Source organism: Danio rerio, chromosome 12 (genome assembly GCF_052040795.2).
Source record: "Danio rerio strain M-AB ecotype USA chromosome 12, GRCz13ab, whole genome shotgun sequence".
In the NCBI taxonomy this organism is placed as follows: domain Eukaryota; kingdom Metazoa; phylum Chordata; class Actinopteri; order Cypriniformes; family Danionidae; genus Danio; species Danio rerio.
Genome location: NC_141032.1, coordinates 46,150,001 through 46,167,500, shown reverse-complemented (window position 1 = coordinate 46,167,500; position 17,500 = coordinate 46,150,001). Strand labels below are relative to the sequence as shown.

Below are 17,500 nucleotides of genomic sequence, written 5' to 3'. Positions count from 1 at the left end.
ATAATTATAATAATAGTAATAATAATAATAATAATTATATAATAATAATAATAATAATAATAATGATGATGATTGCACATATTTTCAGTTTGGATATTGGTGTGTTCTTTTAAAGTCTTGCTACATCTTATGGACGTTTTAAAGAATATTTTATTTATTTATTTATTTATCATTTTTAGTATTTACAGCATGTTAATGCTACTCAAACTGTTTTTATAGTCTGAAAAACAGCATTGCATTTTAAAAATCCTCTATTTTCATTTTATTTTAGCTTGGTTTATTGAAAACAGCTTCTCAGTTTGAAAAAAATAAATTAATTCTCTATTGTTTTAATTTTTTGTTTAATTTTATTTAGTTTTTATTTTATTTCTTGGAAAATAATCTTATTTTGACCTATAAATTAATTCTCCATTGTTTTATTTTATTGTTTTTTATTTTTTATTTTTTAAAACAACATCTCATTTTGAAAGGAAGAAATTAATTCTCTCTGTTTTTTATTTTGTTTTCTGGAAAACAGCATCTCATTTTGAAAAAAAAAATTATATTCATTCATTTTCTTTTTGGCTTAGTCCCCTTATTAATCAGCAGTCGCCACAGTGGAATGAACCACTAACTTATCCAGCATATGTTTTACGCAGCAGATGCCCTTCCAGCTGCAACCCAACACCGGGAAACACCCAGACACTTTTACATTCACACACATACACTATAGACCAGTGGTTCTCAAACTGTGGTACGTGTACCACTAGTGGTACGCAGGCTTCCTTGTAGTGGTACGCGGAGAAATGAAATATGTCATGGTACATGCTAAACACATTTCAAAATGTATCAAAAATTATGCATATAATATGTAATATATGACATATAGCCTATATTTCTGAGGTAATCTGCCACGTTTTTTAACTGTGCAGAGTTGTAGCTGCTTAACTGTGCCAACTACGCTACTGTATTTCAGTGCTGCTCATTTTAATGGTGGTACTTGAAGAGACAATTTTTTTCTGAGGTGGTACTTGATGAAAAAAGTTTGAGAACCACTGCTATAGACAATTTAGTTTACTCAACTGACCTATAGCGCATGTTTTTGGACTGTGTGGTAAACCGGAGCACTCAGAGGAAACCAACGTGAGCACAGGGAGTACATGCAAACTCCACACAGAAATGCTAACTGACCTAGCCGGGGCTTGAACCATCGACCTTCTTTCTGTGATTTGATTGTGTTACCCACTGTGCCACCATGCTGCCCCTAATTCTCTATTGTTATATTTTGTTATTATTAGTAAATGATATTTGTTATGTATTATTTTAAGCTTGCTATAGACGTTGTTCTTGTCCACATGTGAGTTTGGATTTCATGAATTTCCCTCTGAAGTGAAAAGCAGAAATGCAGCTTCTCTTGTTGCTGAAGTATTTGCATTCAGTTCCTCTCTATTACCATTTGCAATTTTAAGTTGAATGAGGAACGAGAAATCACCTTTCTCACACGATAACCTAATCAACAATGCAATTGATGCAGATTTATTTATTAATATAGCTTTCATCTGTTATGCAGAATTCAAGTTAAGGTCATGGATTTTGTATAGTTCACCGTGGCTCAGTGGTTAGCACTGTCACCTCACAGCAAGAAGGTCACTGGTTTGAGTCCCAGCTGGGTCAGCTGGCATTTCTGTGTGGAGTTTGCATGTTCTCCCCGTGTTGGTGTGGGTTTTCTCCGGTGCTCCGGTTTCCCCCACAGTCCAAACACATGCGCTCTGGGTGAAATGGATGAACTTAATTGGCTGTAGTGTATATGTGTGTTTGTGAAGGCGTGTGTATGGATGTTTCCCAGTGATGGGTTGCGGCTGGAAGGGAATCTGCTGTGTAAAACACGTGCTGGATAAGTTGGCGGTGCATTCCGCTGTGGTAAACCCTGATAAATAAAGGGACTGATGAATGAATGCATAATAATAAATTATATATATATATATATATATATATATATATATATATATATATATATATATATATATATATATATATTATATATCAATACAAAACAAAATTTATATTTGCTTAAATGTGTTTGTGTGTGTCTGTGTCTTTGTGTGCACATCTTTGTGTGTGTGTGTGTGTGTGTGTGTGTGTGCTGAAATGCAGAAAAAATATTTTGTAAAGTGAAGTTTCATAGTTTCCCAGAGATGGGTTGCGGCTGTAAGGGCATTTGCTGCGTAAAAACTTGCTGGATAAGTTGGCGGTTCATTCCGCTGTGGCGACCCCGGATTAATAAAGGGACTAAGCCGACAAGAAAATGAATGAATGAATGAATAAAGTTTCATAGTGACTTTAGGAGTTTGATAAAAATAAATTAATTAAAAAAAAAAAAAACGTGAAAACAAGTGACAAAACGTGACCTGTATGTTTAACTTATTTAGTCTGGTTGCTAGGCTTGATGACCCCCATAGCAACAGCTTAAAAATGCACAAGTGTTTTTTTTCCAGGTGTATAAAGTAGAGAACGTAATTGAACCACTGAATTGAACCCTTTCTGCGTGTCTAGGTTGATGTTGACAGTGCTATTGCTATTTTAAAAAAAAAGTGGATTAAATTATTGATGCCAACATTTCAATGATCGTTGGATATTGATGGGGATGTGTCCCCTCCGTCCACCCTAAATCTACGCCACTGGTATAAATTGTGCTTTATCTGCGCTGTCTGTTCCTCCTCTTAAATCTTCCTCCCTCTGCTCTGGATCTTCCTGTATGTCGTCTTATATTCGATCAGATTATTCTGCACACTGAAGTCATCTCTGTGTTCAGATACTAAGAGCTGGTTGCATTTTAAAGACATCATTGAGTCTGATGGCTGGATTGAATTAAAGGCCGGAGGGGTGGAGATGGTAAATATATTCTCTCCCAAATGAAACAGCAGCAGTCTGAGCTGCATAGCAATGAGTCGAGAAGCTGATTGGCTGTTTAACAGGAGACAATTTGAGGGAGTCATTAATGGGGCAGTTCATGAGAAGAATGTAAATGTGCTGTTCATTTGCTTTTACATAAAGATGTTCATTCATTCATTCACACATTCATTTATTCATTCCAGCATTCATTCACTCATTCATTTGTGCATTAATTCATTAATTCATTGGTGTTCATTCATTCGTTCATTCGTTCATTCATTCATTCATTCATTCATTCATTCATGCAATCATGCATTTATTAATTTATTCCAACATTCATTAATTAATTAATCAATTCATTAATTCATTCCAACATTCATTCATTTGTGCATTCACTCGTGCATTTATTCATGAATTCATTTATTCATTCATTCAGTCATGCATTTATTCATTCATTCCAACATTTATTCATTCATGCATTTATTCATTTGTGCATTCATTCATTAATTCATTCATGTGTTCATTCATTTGTGCATTTCATTCATTCATTTAATTATTCATTTATTCATGCATTTATTCATTCCAACATTCTTTCATGCATGCATTCACTCATGCCTTCATTCATTTGTGCATTCATTCGTTAATGCATTATTGTTCATTCATTCATGCATTTATACATTCATTTGATAATTATTTTATTCCAACAATAATTCATTCCAACTGTCATGTATTCATTCATGCAATTATTCATTTGTGCATTCATTAATTCATTCATGTGTTCATTCATTCATTCATCCATTCATTCATCCATCCATTCATGTAAGCATTTATTCATTTCAACATTCATTTATTCATTCATTCATACTTGCATTCATTGATTCATTACAACATTCATTCATTCATTCATTCATGTATTTATTCAATCATTCATTTATTCATTTGTGCATTCATTCATTAATTTTTTATGTTAATTCATTCATTCCAACATTCATTCATTCTCTCATGCATTTATTCATTTGTGCATTTATTCATTAATTTATTAATGTTAATTTATTAATTCATTCCAACATTCATTCATTAGTTTGTTCATTCATCCATTCATTCATTCCTTCATTCATTCATTCATTCATGAATTTGTATGTATTTGTATGTAATAATTGTAAACTGTATTATCCATATCAACCAATCATTTTCTTGATAACTGTGCTACGTTCAGGCTTCTCAGATAAATTGTGAACAATTTAAACATATTAAGATAATTAAAACTTCAATTCATTCATTCATTCATTTCCTTTGTTTTATGCATTGCTTTATGCATTTATTTAGGCACGTTTATGCATTTAGATTTGTTTTTATTTAACCCAGCATTTATTTGTGCATCAATCTATTTATTCATCTATTCACTCATGTTTGCATTTCTTCTTTGTGTATAGGTCAGTTCATGCATTTATGCATCAATAAAGCATTTATTAATGCACATATGCTTTTATTCAATTATGCATTGGTTTATGCATTTGTTTCCACATTTAATCATGCACTTATTTGTCCGTGCATTTATTTATTTATTTTATAGCTGAAGCTTCATGTCAGGGCCCTTATCGCCTCGACATGGTTCAATTTGTGATAACGGCCTACTTGCATAATTACCTGAGCAAACATCTGATCTCAGTCTCTCTTGTTTCCTCTGCAGGTATATCAGGGATGCTGCTTTGAGCTCCTGGATTCCTGATGCATCTGTTCTTTCTGCGGATCTGTGGATTAGGTAGATAGACAGACACACACACAAATAGAGAGAACAAGGAGTGTGACAGTTCTCAGACTGAAGAAGAGATGTGACGGTTGGATTCCTCCTACTCTCCGGCAACAATGGGCCTCCAAATCATACACTGAAACATCAGCGCTCACGGTAGGTCAAAATATTCCCTTACATAATGTTTTTCCCTTCATTACCAAGGTTAGCCTTTTGCACCAAAATCAAATATGAAATGGCTTAATTCAACATTTTCCAACCTCTCACACTTATAACAATTATCACCTTTTTATGTGAAGTGTTGCTCTTTGAAAACATATTTTAATTGAATATAAGTATATAATATAATATAAGAATATAATATAAGTCCCATTAGACCCGTTTTTATGATGAAAACACACTGATATATGTTTTAAAAAAGCTGTCACCAGGATATATTTTAAGTTATTTATCAAATGTTGAATTGAAAAATTTGAATATACAGTTTTTGTGAATTGTATTTAATTATTTATTTATTCATGTTTATATGTTTGTTTGTGTATCGTTCTTATCATGTAATGTTTTTTATTGATATTGATTTTGACCATGGAGCAGCAATAAGTTGCTGATATGGCAGTAATTGCATACATACATGCAGGGCTTTACATTAACACCCGCCAAATGCAGGTAGATTATACCTTTGGCGGGTTAAGCCTGGTTTATACTTCTGCGTCAAGGGACCGACGTAACCCATGGCGCATGCAACACGCGTAGCTGTGCAAGTTATACTTCTGCGTGCTGTCTCTGTTGGTCTGCATTAACACTTCCGAAACGCTAGTTGGCAGTGAGGTGTTAATGTTCCTCTAAGTCGAGCTTTTTCGCTGGTGTTTTGTTTTTTATGAACGATTCAAACTCGCTCATTTTGAGGCAGGAACCGGCGGACGTGCAACAACTTTAACTATGAGGTAAACACAAAACCCAAAACATTTGTCCAAAGTTATAGAGTTTGTGTAAACTTTTGACTGTCTAGAAATTAATATATAAACAAATAAATAAATAAATAAATAAATACATAAATAAATAAATAAATTCTCTCAATATTCTGGCATTTAGCAAATGTAAATCCTTTAGGTAATCCTAATGGATCTAAAAAAGTTAATGTTTAGTATGATTTACCATCAGACATTTAAAAAAAAATAGTTATGGTGCTTTTTTTAGAGTGTATGTAAATGTCTGCTTTCAACTATACATCTCTGCAATGACGCCAATAACTTATTAAAGTCATCTGGAATGGCAAAGAAAGCGTTCCTTGCAGGACTCCCAGATATCATCAAGATTCTTTGGATTCTCCTTAAATGCCTCCTCCTTCATCTTACATAGACATGCTCAACAATGTTTATGTCTGGTGACTGGGCTGGCCAATCTTGACTTCCCTTGCTTTCAGGAACTTTGATGTGGAGGCTAAAGTGTGAGAAGGAGCGCTATCCTGCTGAAAAATTTGCCCTCTCCTCTGGTATAGGATGATTCATCAGAAAAATCTACCTTTTGCTATTTTACTTACAACTGGGATCGACGACAAGTTTTTTTTTTAGGTAGTGTGTATATGGTAATGAGCTTTTGATTTCAACCAATTGTGACAGATTTTCTTATTCTGATCAATGAAAGTTGAGTGAATTATCAGGAAGGCGGGGTTAGAGAAACTGAATTTCTATTTATCTATTTATTTATATATATATATATATATATTTCATTATTTTATTTCATTATTTTTAAATTCTTTATTTATGCTTGTATTTATTTATTTATTTATTTATTCATATCATTACATAATTATTTATTTATTTATTTATTTATTTATTCATGTATTTATTAAATTATATATTTATTTATGTATGTATTTATTTATTTAATAATTTACATCATTATATATTTATGTGTTTATCTATTTATTTATTTGTTTTCTTTATTTATGTATATATTTATTTATTTATTTATTTATTTTTACCTAGAAGAGATAAACCTTTTTTAGTTTGTTAAGGCAGCATATCATTATATATTTATGTATGTATTTATATATTTATTTAGTTATTTATTTATGTCTTTATTTATTAATATATTTACTTATTTACTTGTTTTTTTATTTATGCTTGTATTTATTTATTTATTTATTTATTTATTTATTTATGTATTTATTAAAGTATTTATTTATTTACTTATTTGTGTATTTTTTCATTATTTATTTATTTATTAATTTATTTAATAATTTATATCATTATATATTTATGTGCTTATTTATTTATTTATTTATTTATTATTTATATATTTATTTAATTATTTATTTATGTATTTATTTGTTTATTTATTTTTACCTATAACAGATAAACCTGTAGTTTGTCAAGGCAGTTTTGGCTACTGTAAGACTTTTTTCTGTAAATTCCTGTGGTTGTGATTTCCTACAGTTTGTGCTTGTTAGACTTTTTAGAAACTCAAACCGGTTAAGAAAAAGTGGAGAATGAGAAAATGATGATAGAATTGTGTGTTTTTGGGTGAACTGTCCCTTTAAGGCAATATTTGTCATTCAGGAGAAAACAAAATCTCTATTATAAGTCTATTTTGTAATCATTTTCCCCCTGAAAAAGCAAGTCTATAAATGCTCATTTTCAGACATTATAAATGATATTATCTAATATTACGCAGCCACACAAACACACTATAATGAATGTTTTTTAAAATCTAATTTCACTCAGACTATTTGAGCGTGGAGCATCTGACCTGTCGGGTTAATGTTCGTTTCATTTTTCACACAGTTCTTGATTGTTCATCATATTCTGTGCGGCTCTAAAAGCTGCATGTTCAGCAGCGTCTCGCTCTCAGATCCTCTCCGCGTCTGCAGGATTATTCTCAGGGTTTTTCTTGTTCGTCTTGTGTTCTCGTTGTTCTTCTTTTTTTTTGTTCTGCTTCACTTGAAATGCTGTTCTCCTTATCAGTGCTGTTTCCAACACTCCGCAGAGGCTGGAAGACATGGACACACTGCAGCAGAAGTGTGTTCACATACTGTATATGTCTGTGCGTTTTTGTGTGAGCGCATCAGTGTGTGCTGGTGAGTTTGTGAGTGATTAAGTGTGTGAGAGAGTTTGTTTGTGCAATGAGTGAGTTTGAGAGAGTGTATATGTGTAACGAGTATGCTTGCATGTGTGTTTGTATGTCTGTGTGTACGTGAGTGAGTGTGCAAGTGTGGGTTGAAGTCAGTGTGTGTGAGAGAGTATGTCTGTGTTGCGTCCAGGACTTGTTGAAGGATGTGTGTGTGTGTGTTTGTGAGTGTTTGAGAGTGTATGTGTGTGCAATGTGTGTGTGTGTGTGTGTGTGTGTGTGTGTGTGTGTGTGTGTGTGTGTGTGTGTGTGTGTGTGTGTGTGTGTGTGTGTGTGTGTGTGTGTGTGTGTGAGCACACATGCTGTCCTCCATCTGCCGACTGCAGGTTATTTCCTTTCTTGTGTAGCCAGTTTTCCTGCCCAAGTCTGACACACACTTCTTAACCTTTGGATAAGATTCATACAGTCTCACACACACACATGCACGCACACACATAGGATTTCAGATTTTTTTTTTCTTTGTATATTTTTTGTTGATATTTCTACAGTGCCATTGGAATTTTTTTTTTTTAATGTTCTTGAAAGAAGTTTTTGTGTTTGTTTGTTGTAAAAATATAAATTATTTATTATTATTCCTCTTATAACGATCTTCTATTCGTATATATCATTCATTCATTAATTTTCTTGTTGGCTTAGTCCCTTTATTAATCCGGGGTTTATCAGTCTGAGATGATTTGTGCTTTATGACATGGTGTGTTATCCTGCTGGAAGTAGCCATCAGAAGATGAGTACACTGTGGTCATAAAGGGATGAACATGGTCAGCAACAACACTCAGGTAGGCTGTGGTGTTGACATGATGCTCAATTGGTACTAATGGGCCCAAAGTGTGCCAAGAAAATATCCTCCACACCATTACACCACCACCACCAGCCTGAACCATTTATACAACCCAGGATGGATCTATGCTTTCATGTTGTTGACGCCAAATTCTGACCCTACCATCCGGATGTTGCAGCAGAAATCAAGCCTCATTAGTCCAGGCAATGTTTTTCCAATTTCATATTGTCCAGTTTTGGTGAGCCTGTGTGAAATGTAGCTTCAGTTTCCTGCTCTTAGCTGACAGTAGTGGCACCCAGTGTGGTCTTCTGCTGCTGTAGCCCATCTTCCTCAATGTTTGATGTGTTGTGCGTTCAGAGATACTCTTCTGCATACCTCGGTTGTAACGAGTGCTTATTTGAGTGACTGTTGCCTTTCTATCTGCTGGAACCAGTCTGGCCATTCTCCTCTGACCTCTGGCATCAACAAGGCATTTGCGCCCACAGAACTGCTGCTCACTGGATATTTGTTTCTGACCATTCTCTGTAAACCCTAGAGATGGTTGTGCATGAAAATCCTAGTAGATCAAGAGTTTCTGAAATACTCAGACCAGCCCGTCTTGCATCAACTATCATGACAAATAATGCACAAAAAATTGGTAACACTTAAGTTTAACTTTTAGTTTACTCATGGCTTATTACATTCTTGTAATTAAGATTTTAACTGTTTATTCGCACTTGATAGCACTTGAATTATGATCTTATTTTATGTCCATAATCTTACACATTACATAAATTACCAAACTAATTATTAAGAAGCAGCTAATTAGTTGTTTATTGAGCTAAAAGTCTTAGTTAATGGTTTGTTAATAGCGTGATTTATACATTAAAGTTTAGCCAAATATAACTGATTCACTTCACACTCATTTAATGTTTTTGCTACAAAACAATTAATTGGGCAAATAAAAGCGCATTATAATTATTGCGATGTTTACGACATTGCTTGATTTTGATATTGTCAGCAAAATCCCAGTGAATCAGACACACATTCATGAACTCTCATATAAACAGAGTAACAAATGCTCGTTAAGCTGTGTTTATGTGGCCTGTGTGTCCGCTGTAAATGCCAAGCGGATGGACCGAAGTGTTGTTCATCTCTCAGGCTGGAGCAGATTGTTCTTCTGATTGGCCTTCATTCATTCATTCCCTGTGACATTTACAAGAGCCCTGCTGCTCTCGTCTGTCCCTGCATTATTAAGAAGGAAAATTCATGTACTCGCATAAATATCATAGCTGAATGAGGACCAAAATTGACTGAAATACACCTGAAAATTCAGTTTGATGGTGTGTTATGAAACAAGTGTTTTGCAGGCATATAAGGTAGCTTTTTAAAGGTAATGCGTTGCATAGTCACAGATAACAAGTTTTCTTTCTGCCCTTGATCCCACTTCTGACACCAAAATGTGACGTATTGAACCCAGAGTGCCAATACGAGGCGAGGGACGCCAGACTCCAGCACAGAGTCAGGTTACCTGGCGAGCGAGCGTGCTGTGGCAGAGCCGTGAACAGATTTTTTGTAAGTGGACACTTGTATACAGTGGTTACGTTTAGATTTTTTTCTTTGATTGTTTTATATATATATATATATATATATATATATATATATATATATATATATATATATATATATATATATATATATATATATATATATATATATATATATATATATATATATATATATATATATATATATATATATATATATATACATACATGTGTGTGTGTGTGTGTGTGTGTGTGTATAAATGTGTATGTATATATATATATATATATATATATATATATATATATATATATATATATATATGTGTGTGTGTATGTATGTGTGTGTATATATATATATATATATATATATATATATAGATAGATAGATAGATAGATAGATAGATAGATAGATAGATAGATAGATAGATAGATAGATAGATAGATAGATAGATAGATAGATAGATAGATAGGTATAGATAGGTATAGATATAGATATATATATATATATATATAAAGAGTTTTGTTGCAAAACGAGATATATCCATTTTGAAAAATGTTGGTTATTTGACGTTATTATTTAAGACATCAACAGTCAATTTCATTCACAATTCTTGTACATGAAACTATTACTTGAGCTCAGTGAAGGCCAGGAACACCATATTTTCAAATCCAGCATATTTTTTATTTAACTTTACATCCATAAATAGTTCATAAATAAGTCAAAAACCAGGCCAAAATGCAACATGTTTATCCTAACATTGTCAAACATCTTAAATTGGGTAAAAAAAAAAAAACTATACATCATACATATATGAAACAATATATACAAATATTGATTAATAATTATAAGATTCTGAGTTAGATTTGGCCAGAATGTACACAATATAACCTTTTATTATTAAGGTAATTTTGGGGATTATTTCCGGCAGCTGGGGTGCCAAAAAAAAAAAAAAACTCTGTAAAAAAAAAACGGCCGTTAAATTACAGAAATTTACTGTAAAATAGCAGAGGTTGAATTACAGAAATTTACTGTAAAATAGCAGAGGTTGAATTACAGAAATTTACTGTAAAATAGCAGAGGTTGAATTACAGAAATTTACTGTAAAATAGCAGAGGTTGAATTACAGAAATTTACTGTAAAATAGCAGAGGTTGAATTACAGAAATTTACTGTAAAATAGCAGAGGTTGAATTACAGAAATTTACCAAAAATTCAATTTTAAGGAAATTTCTGTAATTTCATGTTTGTTATTTTAAGATAAATTTCTGTAATTTAACAGCCATTATTTTACATTTTTCCCTAGCTCCCAGAATATATATATATATATATATATATATATATATATATATATATATATATATATATATATATATATATATATATATATATATATATATATATAATTTATTTATTTGTAAATTTTTCAACACATTTCTAAACAGTAGTTTTAATAACTCATTTCTAATAACTGATTTATTTTCTCTTTGCCATGATGACAGTAAATAATATTTGACTAGATATTTTTCAAGACACTTATATTCAGCTTAAAGAGACATTTAAAGGCTTAACTAGGTTAATCAGGTTAACTAGGCAGGTTAGGGTAATTAGGCAAGTTATTGTATAACGATGGTTTGTTCTGTAGACTATCGAAAAAATATATTGCCTAAAGGGGCCTAAAATATTGACCTTAAAATGGTTTTTAAAAAATTTAAAACTGCTTTTATTTTAGCCGAAATAAAACAAATAAGACTTTCTCCAACAGAAAAAATATTATCAGACACACTGTGAACATTTATTTGCTCTTTTAAACATCATTTGTGAAATATTTAAAAAAACAATATATTTACAGAATATAATTTTAAGAGTTTCCACTTAGATATGCTTAGCATTTATAGCTGGTTTGGCATGCTGTCCCCGGGAGAGAACCCTGAGCCCTGAGATACTTGAGCTCAAGACTTCTGTCCGGTCAATAAGCATAAGGGGATCTGAGATCAGGTAGATCTCGAGAGCTCCCCCTTAGAAAAGGGAGGAAAAGGAGGAGATGGGGTGGAAAGGGGATTCTTCCAAAACGAAGTTAGAGCAGTAGGGACAAAACGATCATTTTTTTTAGTAAGTTTGGATCACTCTGATTGGGTTATTACTGATTACAGACGAGAAGCCAGCCGTGCTCAATCATATCACGTCCTCCTCTCAAAATTAGTTTGTGAAGCTTCACTTATTTAAAAACTAAAAACATCGAGAAACTTTTCTGTGTTATTTGGTAAATTAACTTAAGATTTTTAAATTAAGATTTTAATGCATTACGTCCCATTTTCTTCAGAGTTAGGAGTTGTACATCTATGGTGCTTTTTTTTCTATCGTTTGCAGAGCTTAATTGTTCATCCTCATTCACTTTTATATACAAACTCAAATAAAAAAAGAAGTTATATGCGTTTTTAACTTGATTCCATGAGACAGATAAGGCTGTGCTTTCTGATTTTCATTATAGAGACGTCTCTCATTTCTCTCGATGATCGTTTAAGTCTCTTCATTTCCTGCTCCGTCTCGACTCGCGGCCAATCAAAGCTAGGATTGCTCTCCTCTGCTTCCCTGCATGGATTTCATGTCTCATTAATAAAACACCAGCACACACACAGACCTGTGCACACACTCACAATGGGACGTCTGATTTAATGGAGTGTGTCAAAATGTATTTCGGTTTACTTCTCTGTGTGTGTGTTTGCCCTGTACTCTGCACAGATTTACATTCTTTTAAATTAATCAGTCATGGGTAGGGCGGGGCTTACTGTATATGGAGAGCTGGATTGCCTTTAAGTCATTTCACTCGACGGCCATCTTTGAAACACCTCTCTGGCATTATGTCTGAATGGGGAAACATTAAATTCTCCAAAATTGTTTGCTAAGCTTACGATTACATCACATATCAGGTATCACCAATGAAATTAATTAGGGTTTGTTTCTAAACATTCAAATCAAACATAATCAGGAACTAAAAAGGAACTAAATCACGACACCAACCTCATTTTTAGCCATTCGACACACTATCATCAAAGACTATAGAATACACAAGATGTGTATCATTTTGAATGCGGAAAAGTGTAACGATAAAATTGTGAATGAAGCCCCGCCTACTAGTACAGGAGCCAATCATTAATCACTATAGACTGATGATTCTCTGGGGGAGAAGCTCAGACCAGACATGTACTTTTACGACAGTTTTGTGGTCAACAAACACACTGAATCTCTGCAAATACTTGCTTTACAGGCATAAAAAAAAAAAAAAACGGCAACGTAGAGCAGTACTGCAAGTGCAATGATGACGCGTCGGTTTCTCATTATTATTCATAGCGGAGTTTTCTTATCCTATGAGAAGAGCCGGCTGTTTAATTATTCATCAGACCTGCCAGAGTCAAGCCCGCGCTGTGAGACACAGACCGACAGTTCATGAAGCCTCATATGCGTTTGTTTCCATGATCCACGGGGTTTGTTGCATGTTTTCCCCCGCGATCTTGTCAGGGCCGATCATACAGCAAAGCTGCGTGTGCTGCTAGAACATATAACAAATGTAGCGGGGCATTAAATTACTGTTCATTTCTTTGCCTTTTAACTTTGTGAACTATAAACTCATGCGTCTCCTCTCACGGTTTGTCTCATTTTGTGAGCTAACTGACAACAACAGTTGTTCGCTTAAGTTCTCCCCTGCTGGCTACGCCCACTCCTGCCCGATGCTCGCGGAGCTCCACGCCCATTAATCATGTATCTTTTGAAAAAATTCTGAAGTAGACTTTAACCAAAAGTGGGGGGTGTCATGGCCCTTTAAGGGATTGAGGGACTCTGACCAGGACACTGGGGTTACACCCCTACTCTTTACCAGAAGTTTCATGGGATTTTCAACGACCACAGAGAGTCAGGACCTCCGTTTAACACCTCATCTGAAATGACCAAATGTCAGTATAGGGTCCCCTTCACTGTAAGTCCTAATGCCCTTTACTGGGGCATTAGGACTCACACAGACCACAGGTTTAGCGCCCCTGCTGGCATCTCTAACACCACTTCCAACAGCTACCTACCTTTCCTATATGGTCTCCCATACAGGTACTGACCCTGCTTAGCTTCAGTGAGTAACCGGTCTTGGGCTGCAGGGTGATATGGCTGTAAATAAAATTTAATTTAATGTAAAAAATGTTTTGGAGCTTAAATTGTACTTTTTCTTCAATAAGCTTTTCATCTAATTTAATTTTCTATATTATTATTATTTCAAATGTATTTTATATACAATATATGTATTGGTGTTAATTGGTCAGAGTGGCCATGCTCTTAATCTGTGATGTCACCAGTCATGTGACCTGTCCTGCAGGGAGGAAAGATACAAACACTCAGGCTGAAGGGGCTCAGATCAGTGGCCTCTTGTTATGAGAGCAAGATTGTGTGTGTTTGTGTGTGTGTGAGTTATCAGGACAATAGTACTCAGTGTAAATCCCACACAGCGCAGATTGTTATAGTTTTTTTTCTCACAGGGCAAACGGAGCGAGAAATAGCCTTATGCAACCTTAATCAACAGCATGGCACAGGCGGTCTGCTGCCACACAGACAGTCTGTCAGGTGGAGGGACAGGCATCTGGAAACCCTCAGAGGAGATGTAAAGGAGTGAGAATGAGCTGAACCCGCTGCGTCATGCCATGATAAAAGCTGAAGCTGAGGCTGAGTCTGTGGCAGCAGTTATAATATGTTAATAATTATGTAAATAAGTAAGTAAAAATATATATTTAGGGGTTATATTAAGAATATTTTTTTTATTTTGGAGTTATAATTTGTTTTAAAAATATTAAATATTAATAATGTGAATATGAAAATATATAATTTATAAAAAAAATTATATATATATATATATATATATATATATATATATATATATATATATATATATATATATATATATATATATATATATATATATATATATATATTAAGGCAATATAAAAAATATGTGCATTAGTGCACAGCATAAATGAGTACACCCCCTTTAAAAAAAAATATATTTTGTAAAATGTAATTTTTAGTGAATATAGCCAATATATTTAGTTGTTTTGCATTTGTTAAATAGTTTTATCTTTAGTAAAATAATATTCTGATCACCTTACATGTATAGGGCTCAAAATATAATGCATTTAAATTCAAGTAAGTGAAAAAACTGAACAAACTTCATAATGTCAACCACGTCTTATACTTTGATTCTCTTGATTTTTCCTCTTATTAAAATTAAATTTCATATTTTTCCCCCTGGGTATCAGTCATCGATAAGCTCCCAGCTATGTATGTGTGTAATCAAAGGAGAACCGGAACAGGTGTGTTTATGTGATGCCTGAAGGGAGTTGTAGTTCAAATGGTGACAGAATTGTAGTCCAGGTAATGATGCGTGTTTTCCAGCCATCTGCAAAGCCTCGATTGCTGGTGATTGTGACAATTTCAGTACTTGTGTTGCTAATGATAATAATTTATTATTATTTATTATGTCATTTTTTGCAGTATTTACATATGTACTTAATTATTTTTATTAATATTGATATAATTGTTTAATTGAACTTTTTTTTTTACTATTTTTATTCTGCTAGGTTCAAAGAGACTAAAAATGTTTCTGTGAATTTTGTGCCATGATATAGAAAAATAAAACATAATTGCTTGTATAAATAAATAAATAAATAAATAAATGAGTGGATGGATGGATGGATGGATGGATGGATAGATAGATAGATAGATAGATAGATAGATAGATAGATAGATAGATAGATAGATAGATAGATAGATAGATAGATAGATAGATAGATAGATAGATAGATAGATAGATAGATAGATAGATAGATAGATAGATTAATAAATACATAAGTAAATAATGATAGATAGATAGATAGATAGATAGATAGATAGATAGATAGATAGATAGATAGATAGATAGATAGATAGATAGATAGATAGATAGATAGATAGATAGATAGATAGATTAATAAATACATAAGTAAATAATGATAGATAGATAGATAGATAGATAGATAGATAGATAGATAGATAGATAGATAGATAGATAGATAGATAGATAGATAGATAGATAGATAGATAGATAGATAGATAGATAGATAGATAGATAGATAGATAGATAGATAGATAGAGAAGTAAATAAAGGGATAGATAGATCGTTGCATCCCTATTGACGATATCAATGCATAACACAAAAGGCCTTTTCTACAAACACATCCAGATGTTTTCGGCTGCCCGTGCCACTGGCATATAATACACTCATGCTCTGCGCAGCCGCTGCAGCTTGTGCTGCATTGAACAGACGCACATTACTTCATAACTATAGCGACCATTTTTCGACTGAACTAAATTTATTTTTGATGTCTTGGTCATACTATTTTAGAGGGTCGAAACAAATTGCCTCGGGGGCCGGCCAGTTGAATAGCCCTGCTGTAGGTTATTGGATGCTCCAGGCTCACATGAAACATTTAAAAGGGCCGTTAAATGCCTTTTTTCTTTGTTTTGTAGTATTCTCCATGGTCCATGTATAACATTGCCAAGACATGTTGATACCAAAAAACGATTTATTTAGAAGTATGAGACTATTTTCAAAGGTTTTTTGACGCACTCATTAGAACACACTGTTTGAATGGGCGTGGCTTATTGTAGGCTCTGAAGTAAACGCCCACTAGTCTGATTGGCTAACAGTTTTGTATATTTAAAGTCCTCTGAAATAAAAGTTCTTTTGTGTTTCTGTATCATTGTCATAGACTTGACGCTGTTTAAATGGGCGTGGCTAATTGTAGACTCTGAAGTAAACGCCCACTAGTCTTTAGTTTTGCATGTATAAAGTATGGTGGCCGAGAAAGCTTAAAGGTTCAGGACACCCTGGAGAACTTTTTTTTTTATATTAACAGATTTGTGTGTGTTGAGCATCAGTTAAGAAAATGTTAGCACCTGTCAGCTTTAATTGTGGGGAAAACTGGATGATTTCGAGCTTTTGTCAGCTAATTTCAGCTTCCGAGTTTAAAATGATTTTTGGGGCGGGATCAAAATCGGCGACATAGCGCAGTACTGCAAGTGCAATGATGACGCGTCGGTTTCTCATTATTATTCATAGCGGAGTTTTTTAACCTATGAGAAGAGCCGGCTGCTTAATTATTCATGAGAGCACGTGCACTCCGAAGGCAGACCTGCCAGTTTCAAGCAAGCTGTGAGACACAGACCAAAGGCACGCAGTAGCCGTTCATGAAGGCTCGTATGTGTTTGTTTCCATGATCCACGGGGTTTGTTGCATGTTTTATCCCCGCGATTTTGTCAGGGCTGATCATACAGTAAAGCTGTGTGTGTGTGCTGCAAGCATTTTTGTCGGTAGAGCAGCACGCGAATTAGAGAATGGCGGACGTTGACTTTTATCAGGAGTTCGTTCACATT

General features: G+C 33.7%; 1 protein-coding gene across 4 annotated transcripts in view; it reads left to right on the top strand.

The window, feature by feature from the left end:
- Positions 1–17,500, top strand: part of ptprea (protein tyrosine phosphatase receptor type Ea) — a 189,084-nt gene that overhangs the window by 97,885 nt on the left and 73,699 nt on the right. For all 4 annotated transcript variants that reach the window (XM_087276920.1, XM_087276918.1, XM_087276917.1 and 1 more), the window contains exon 2: positions 4,562–4,777. The gene's annotated coding sequence lies outside the window, so the exon portion shown is untranslated. The remainder of the gene's footprint in view (positions 1–4,561; positions 4,778–17,500) is intronic.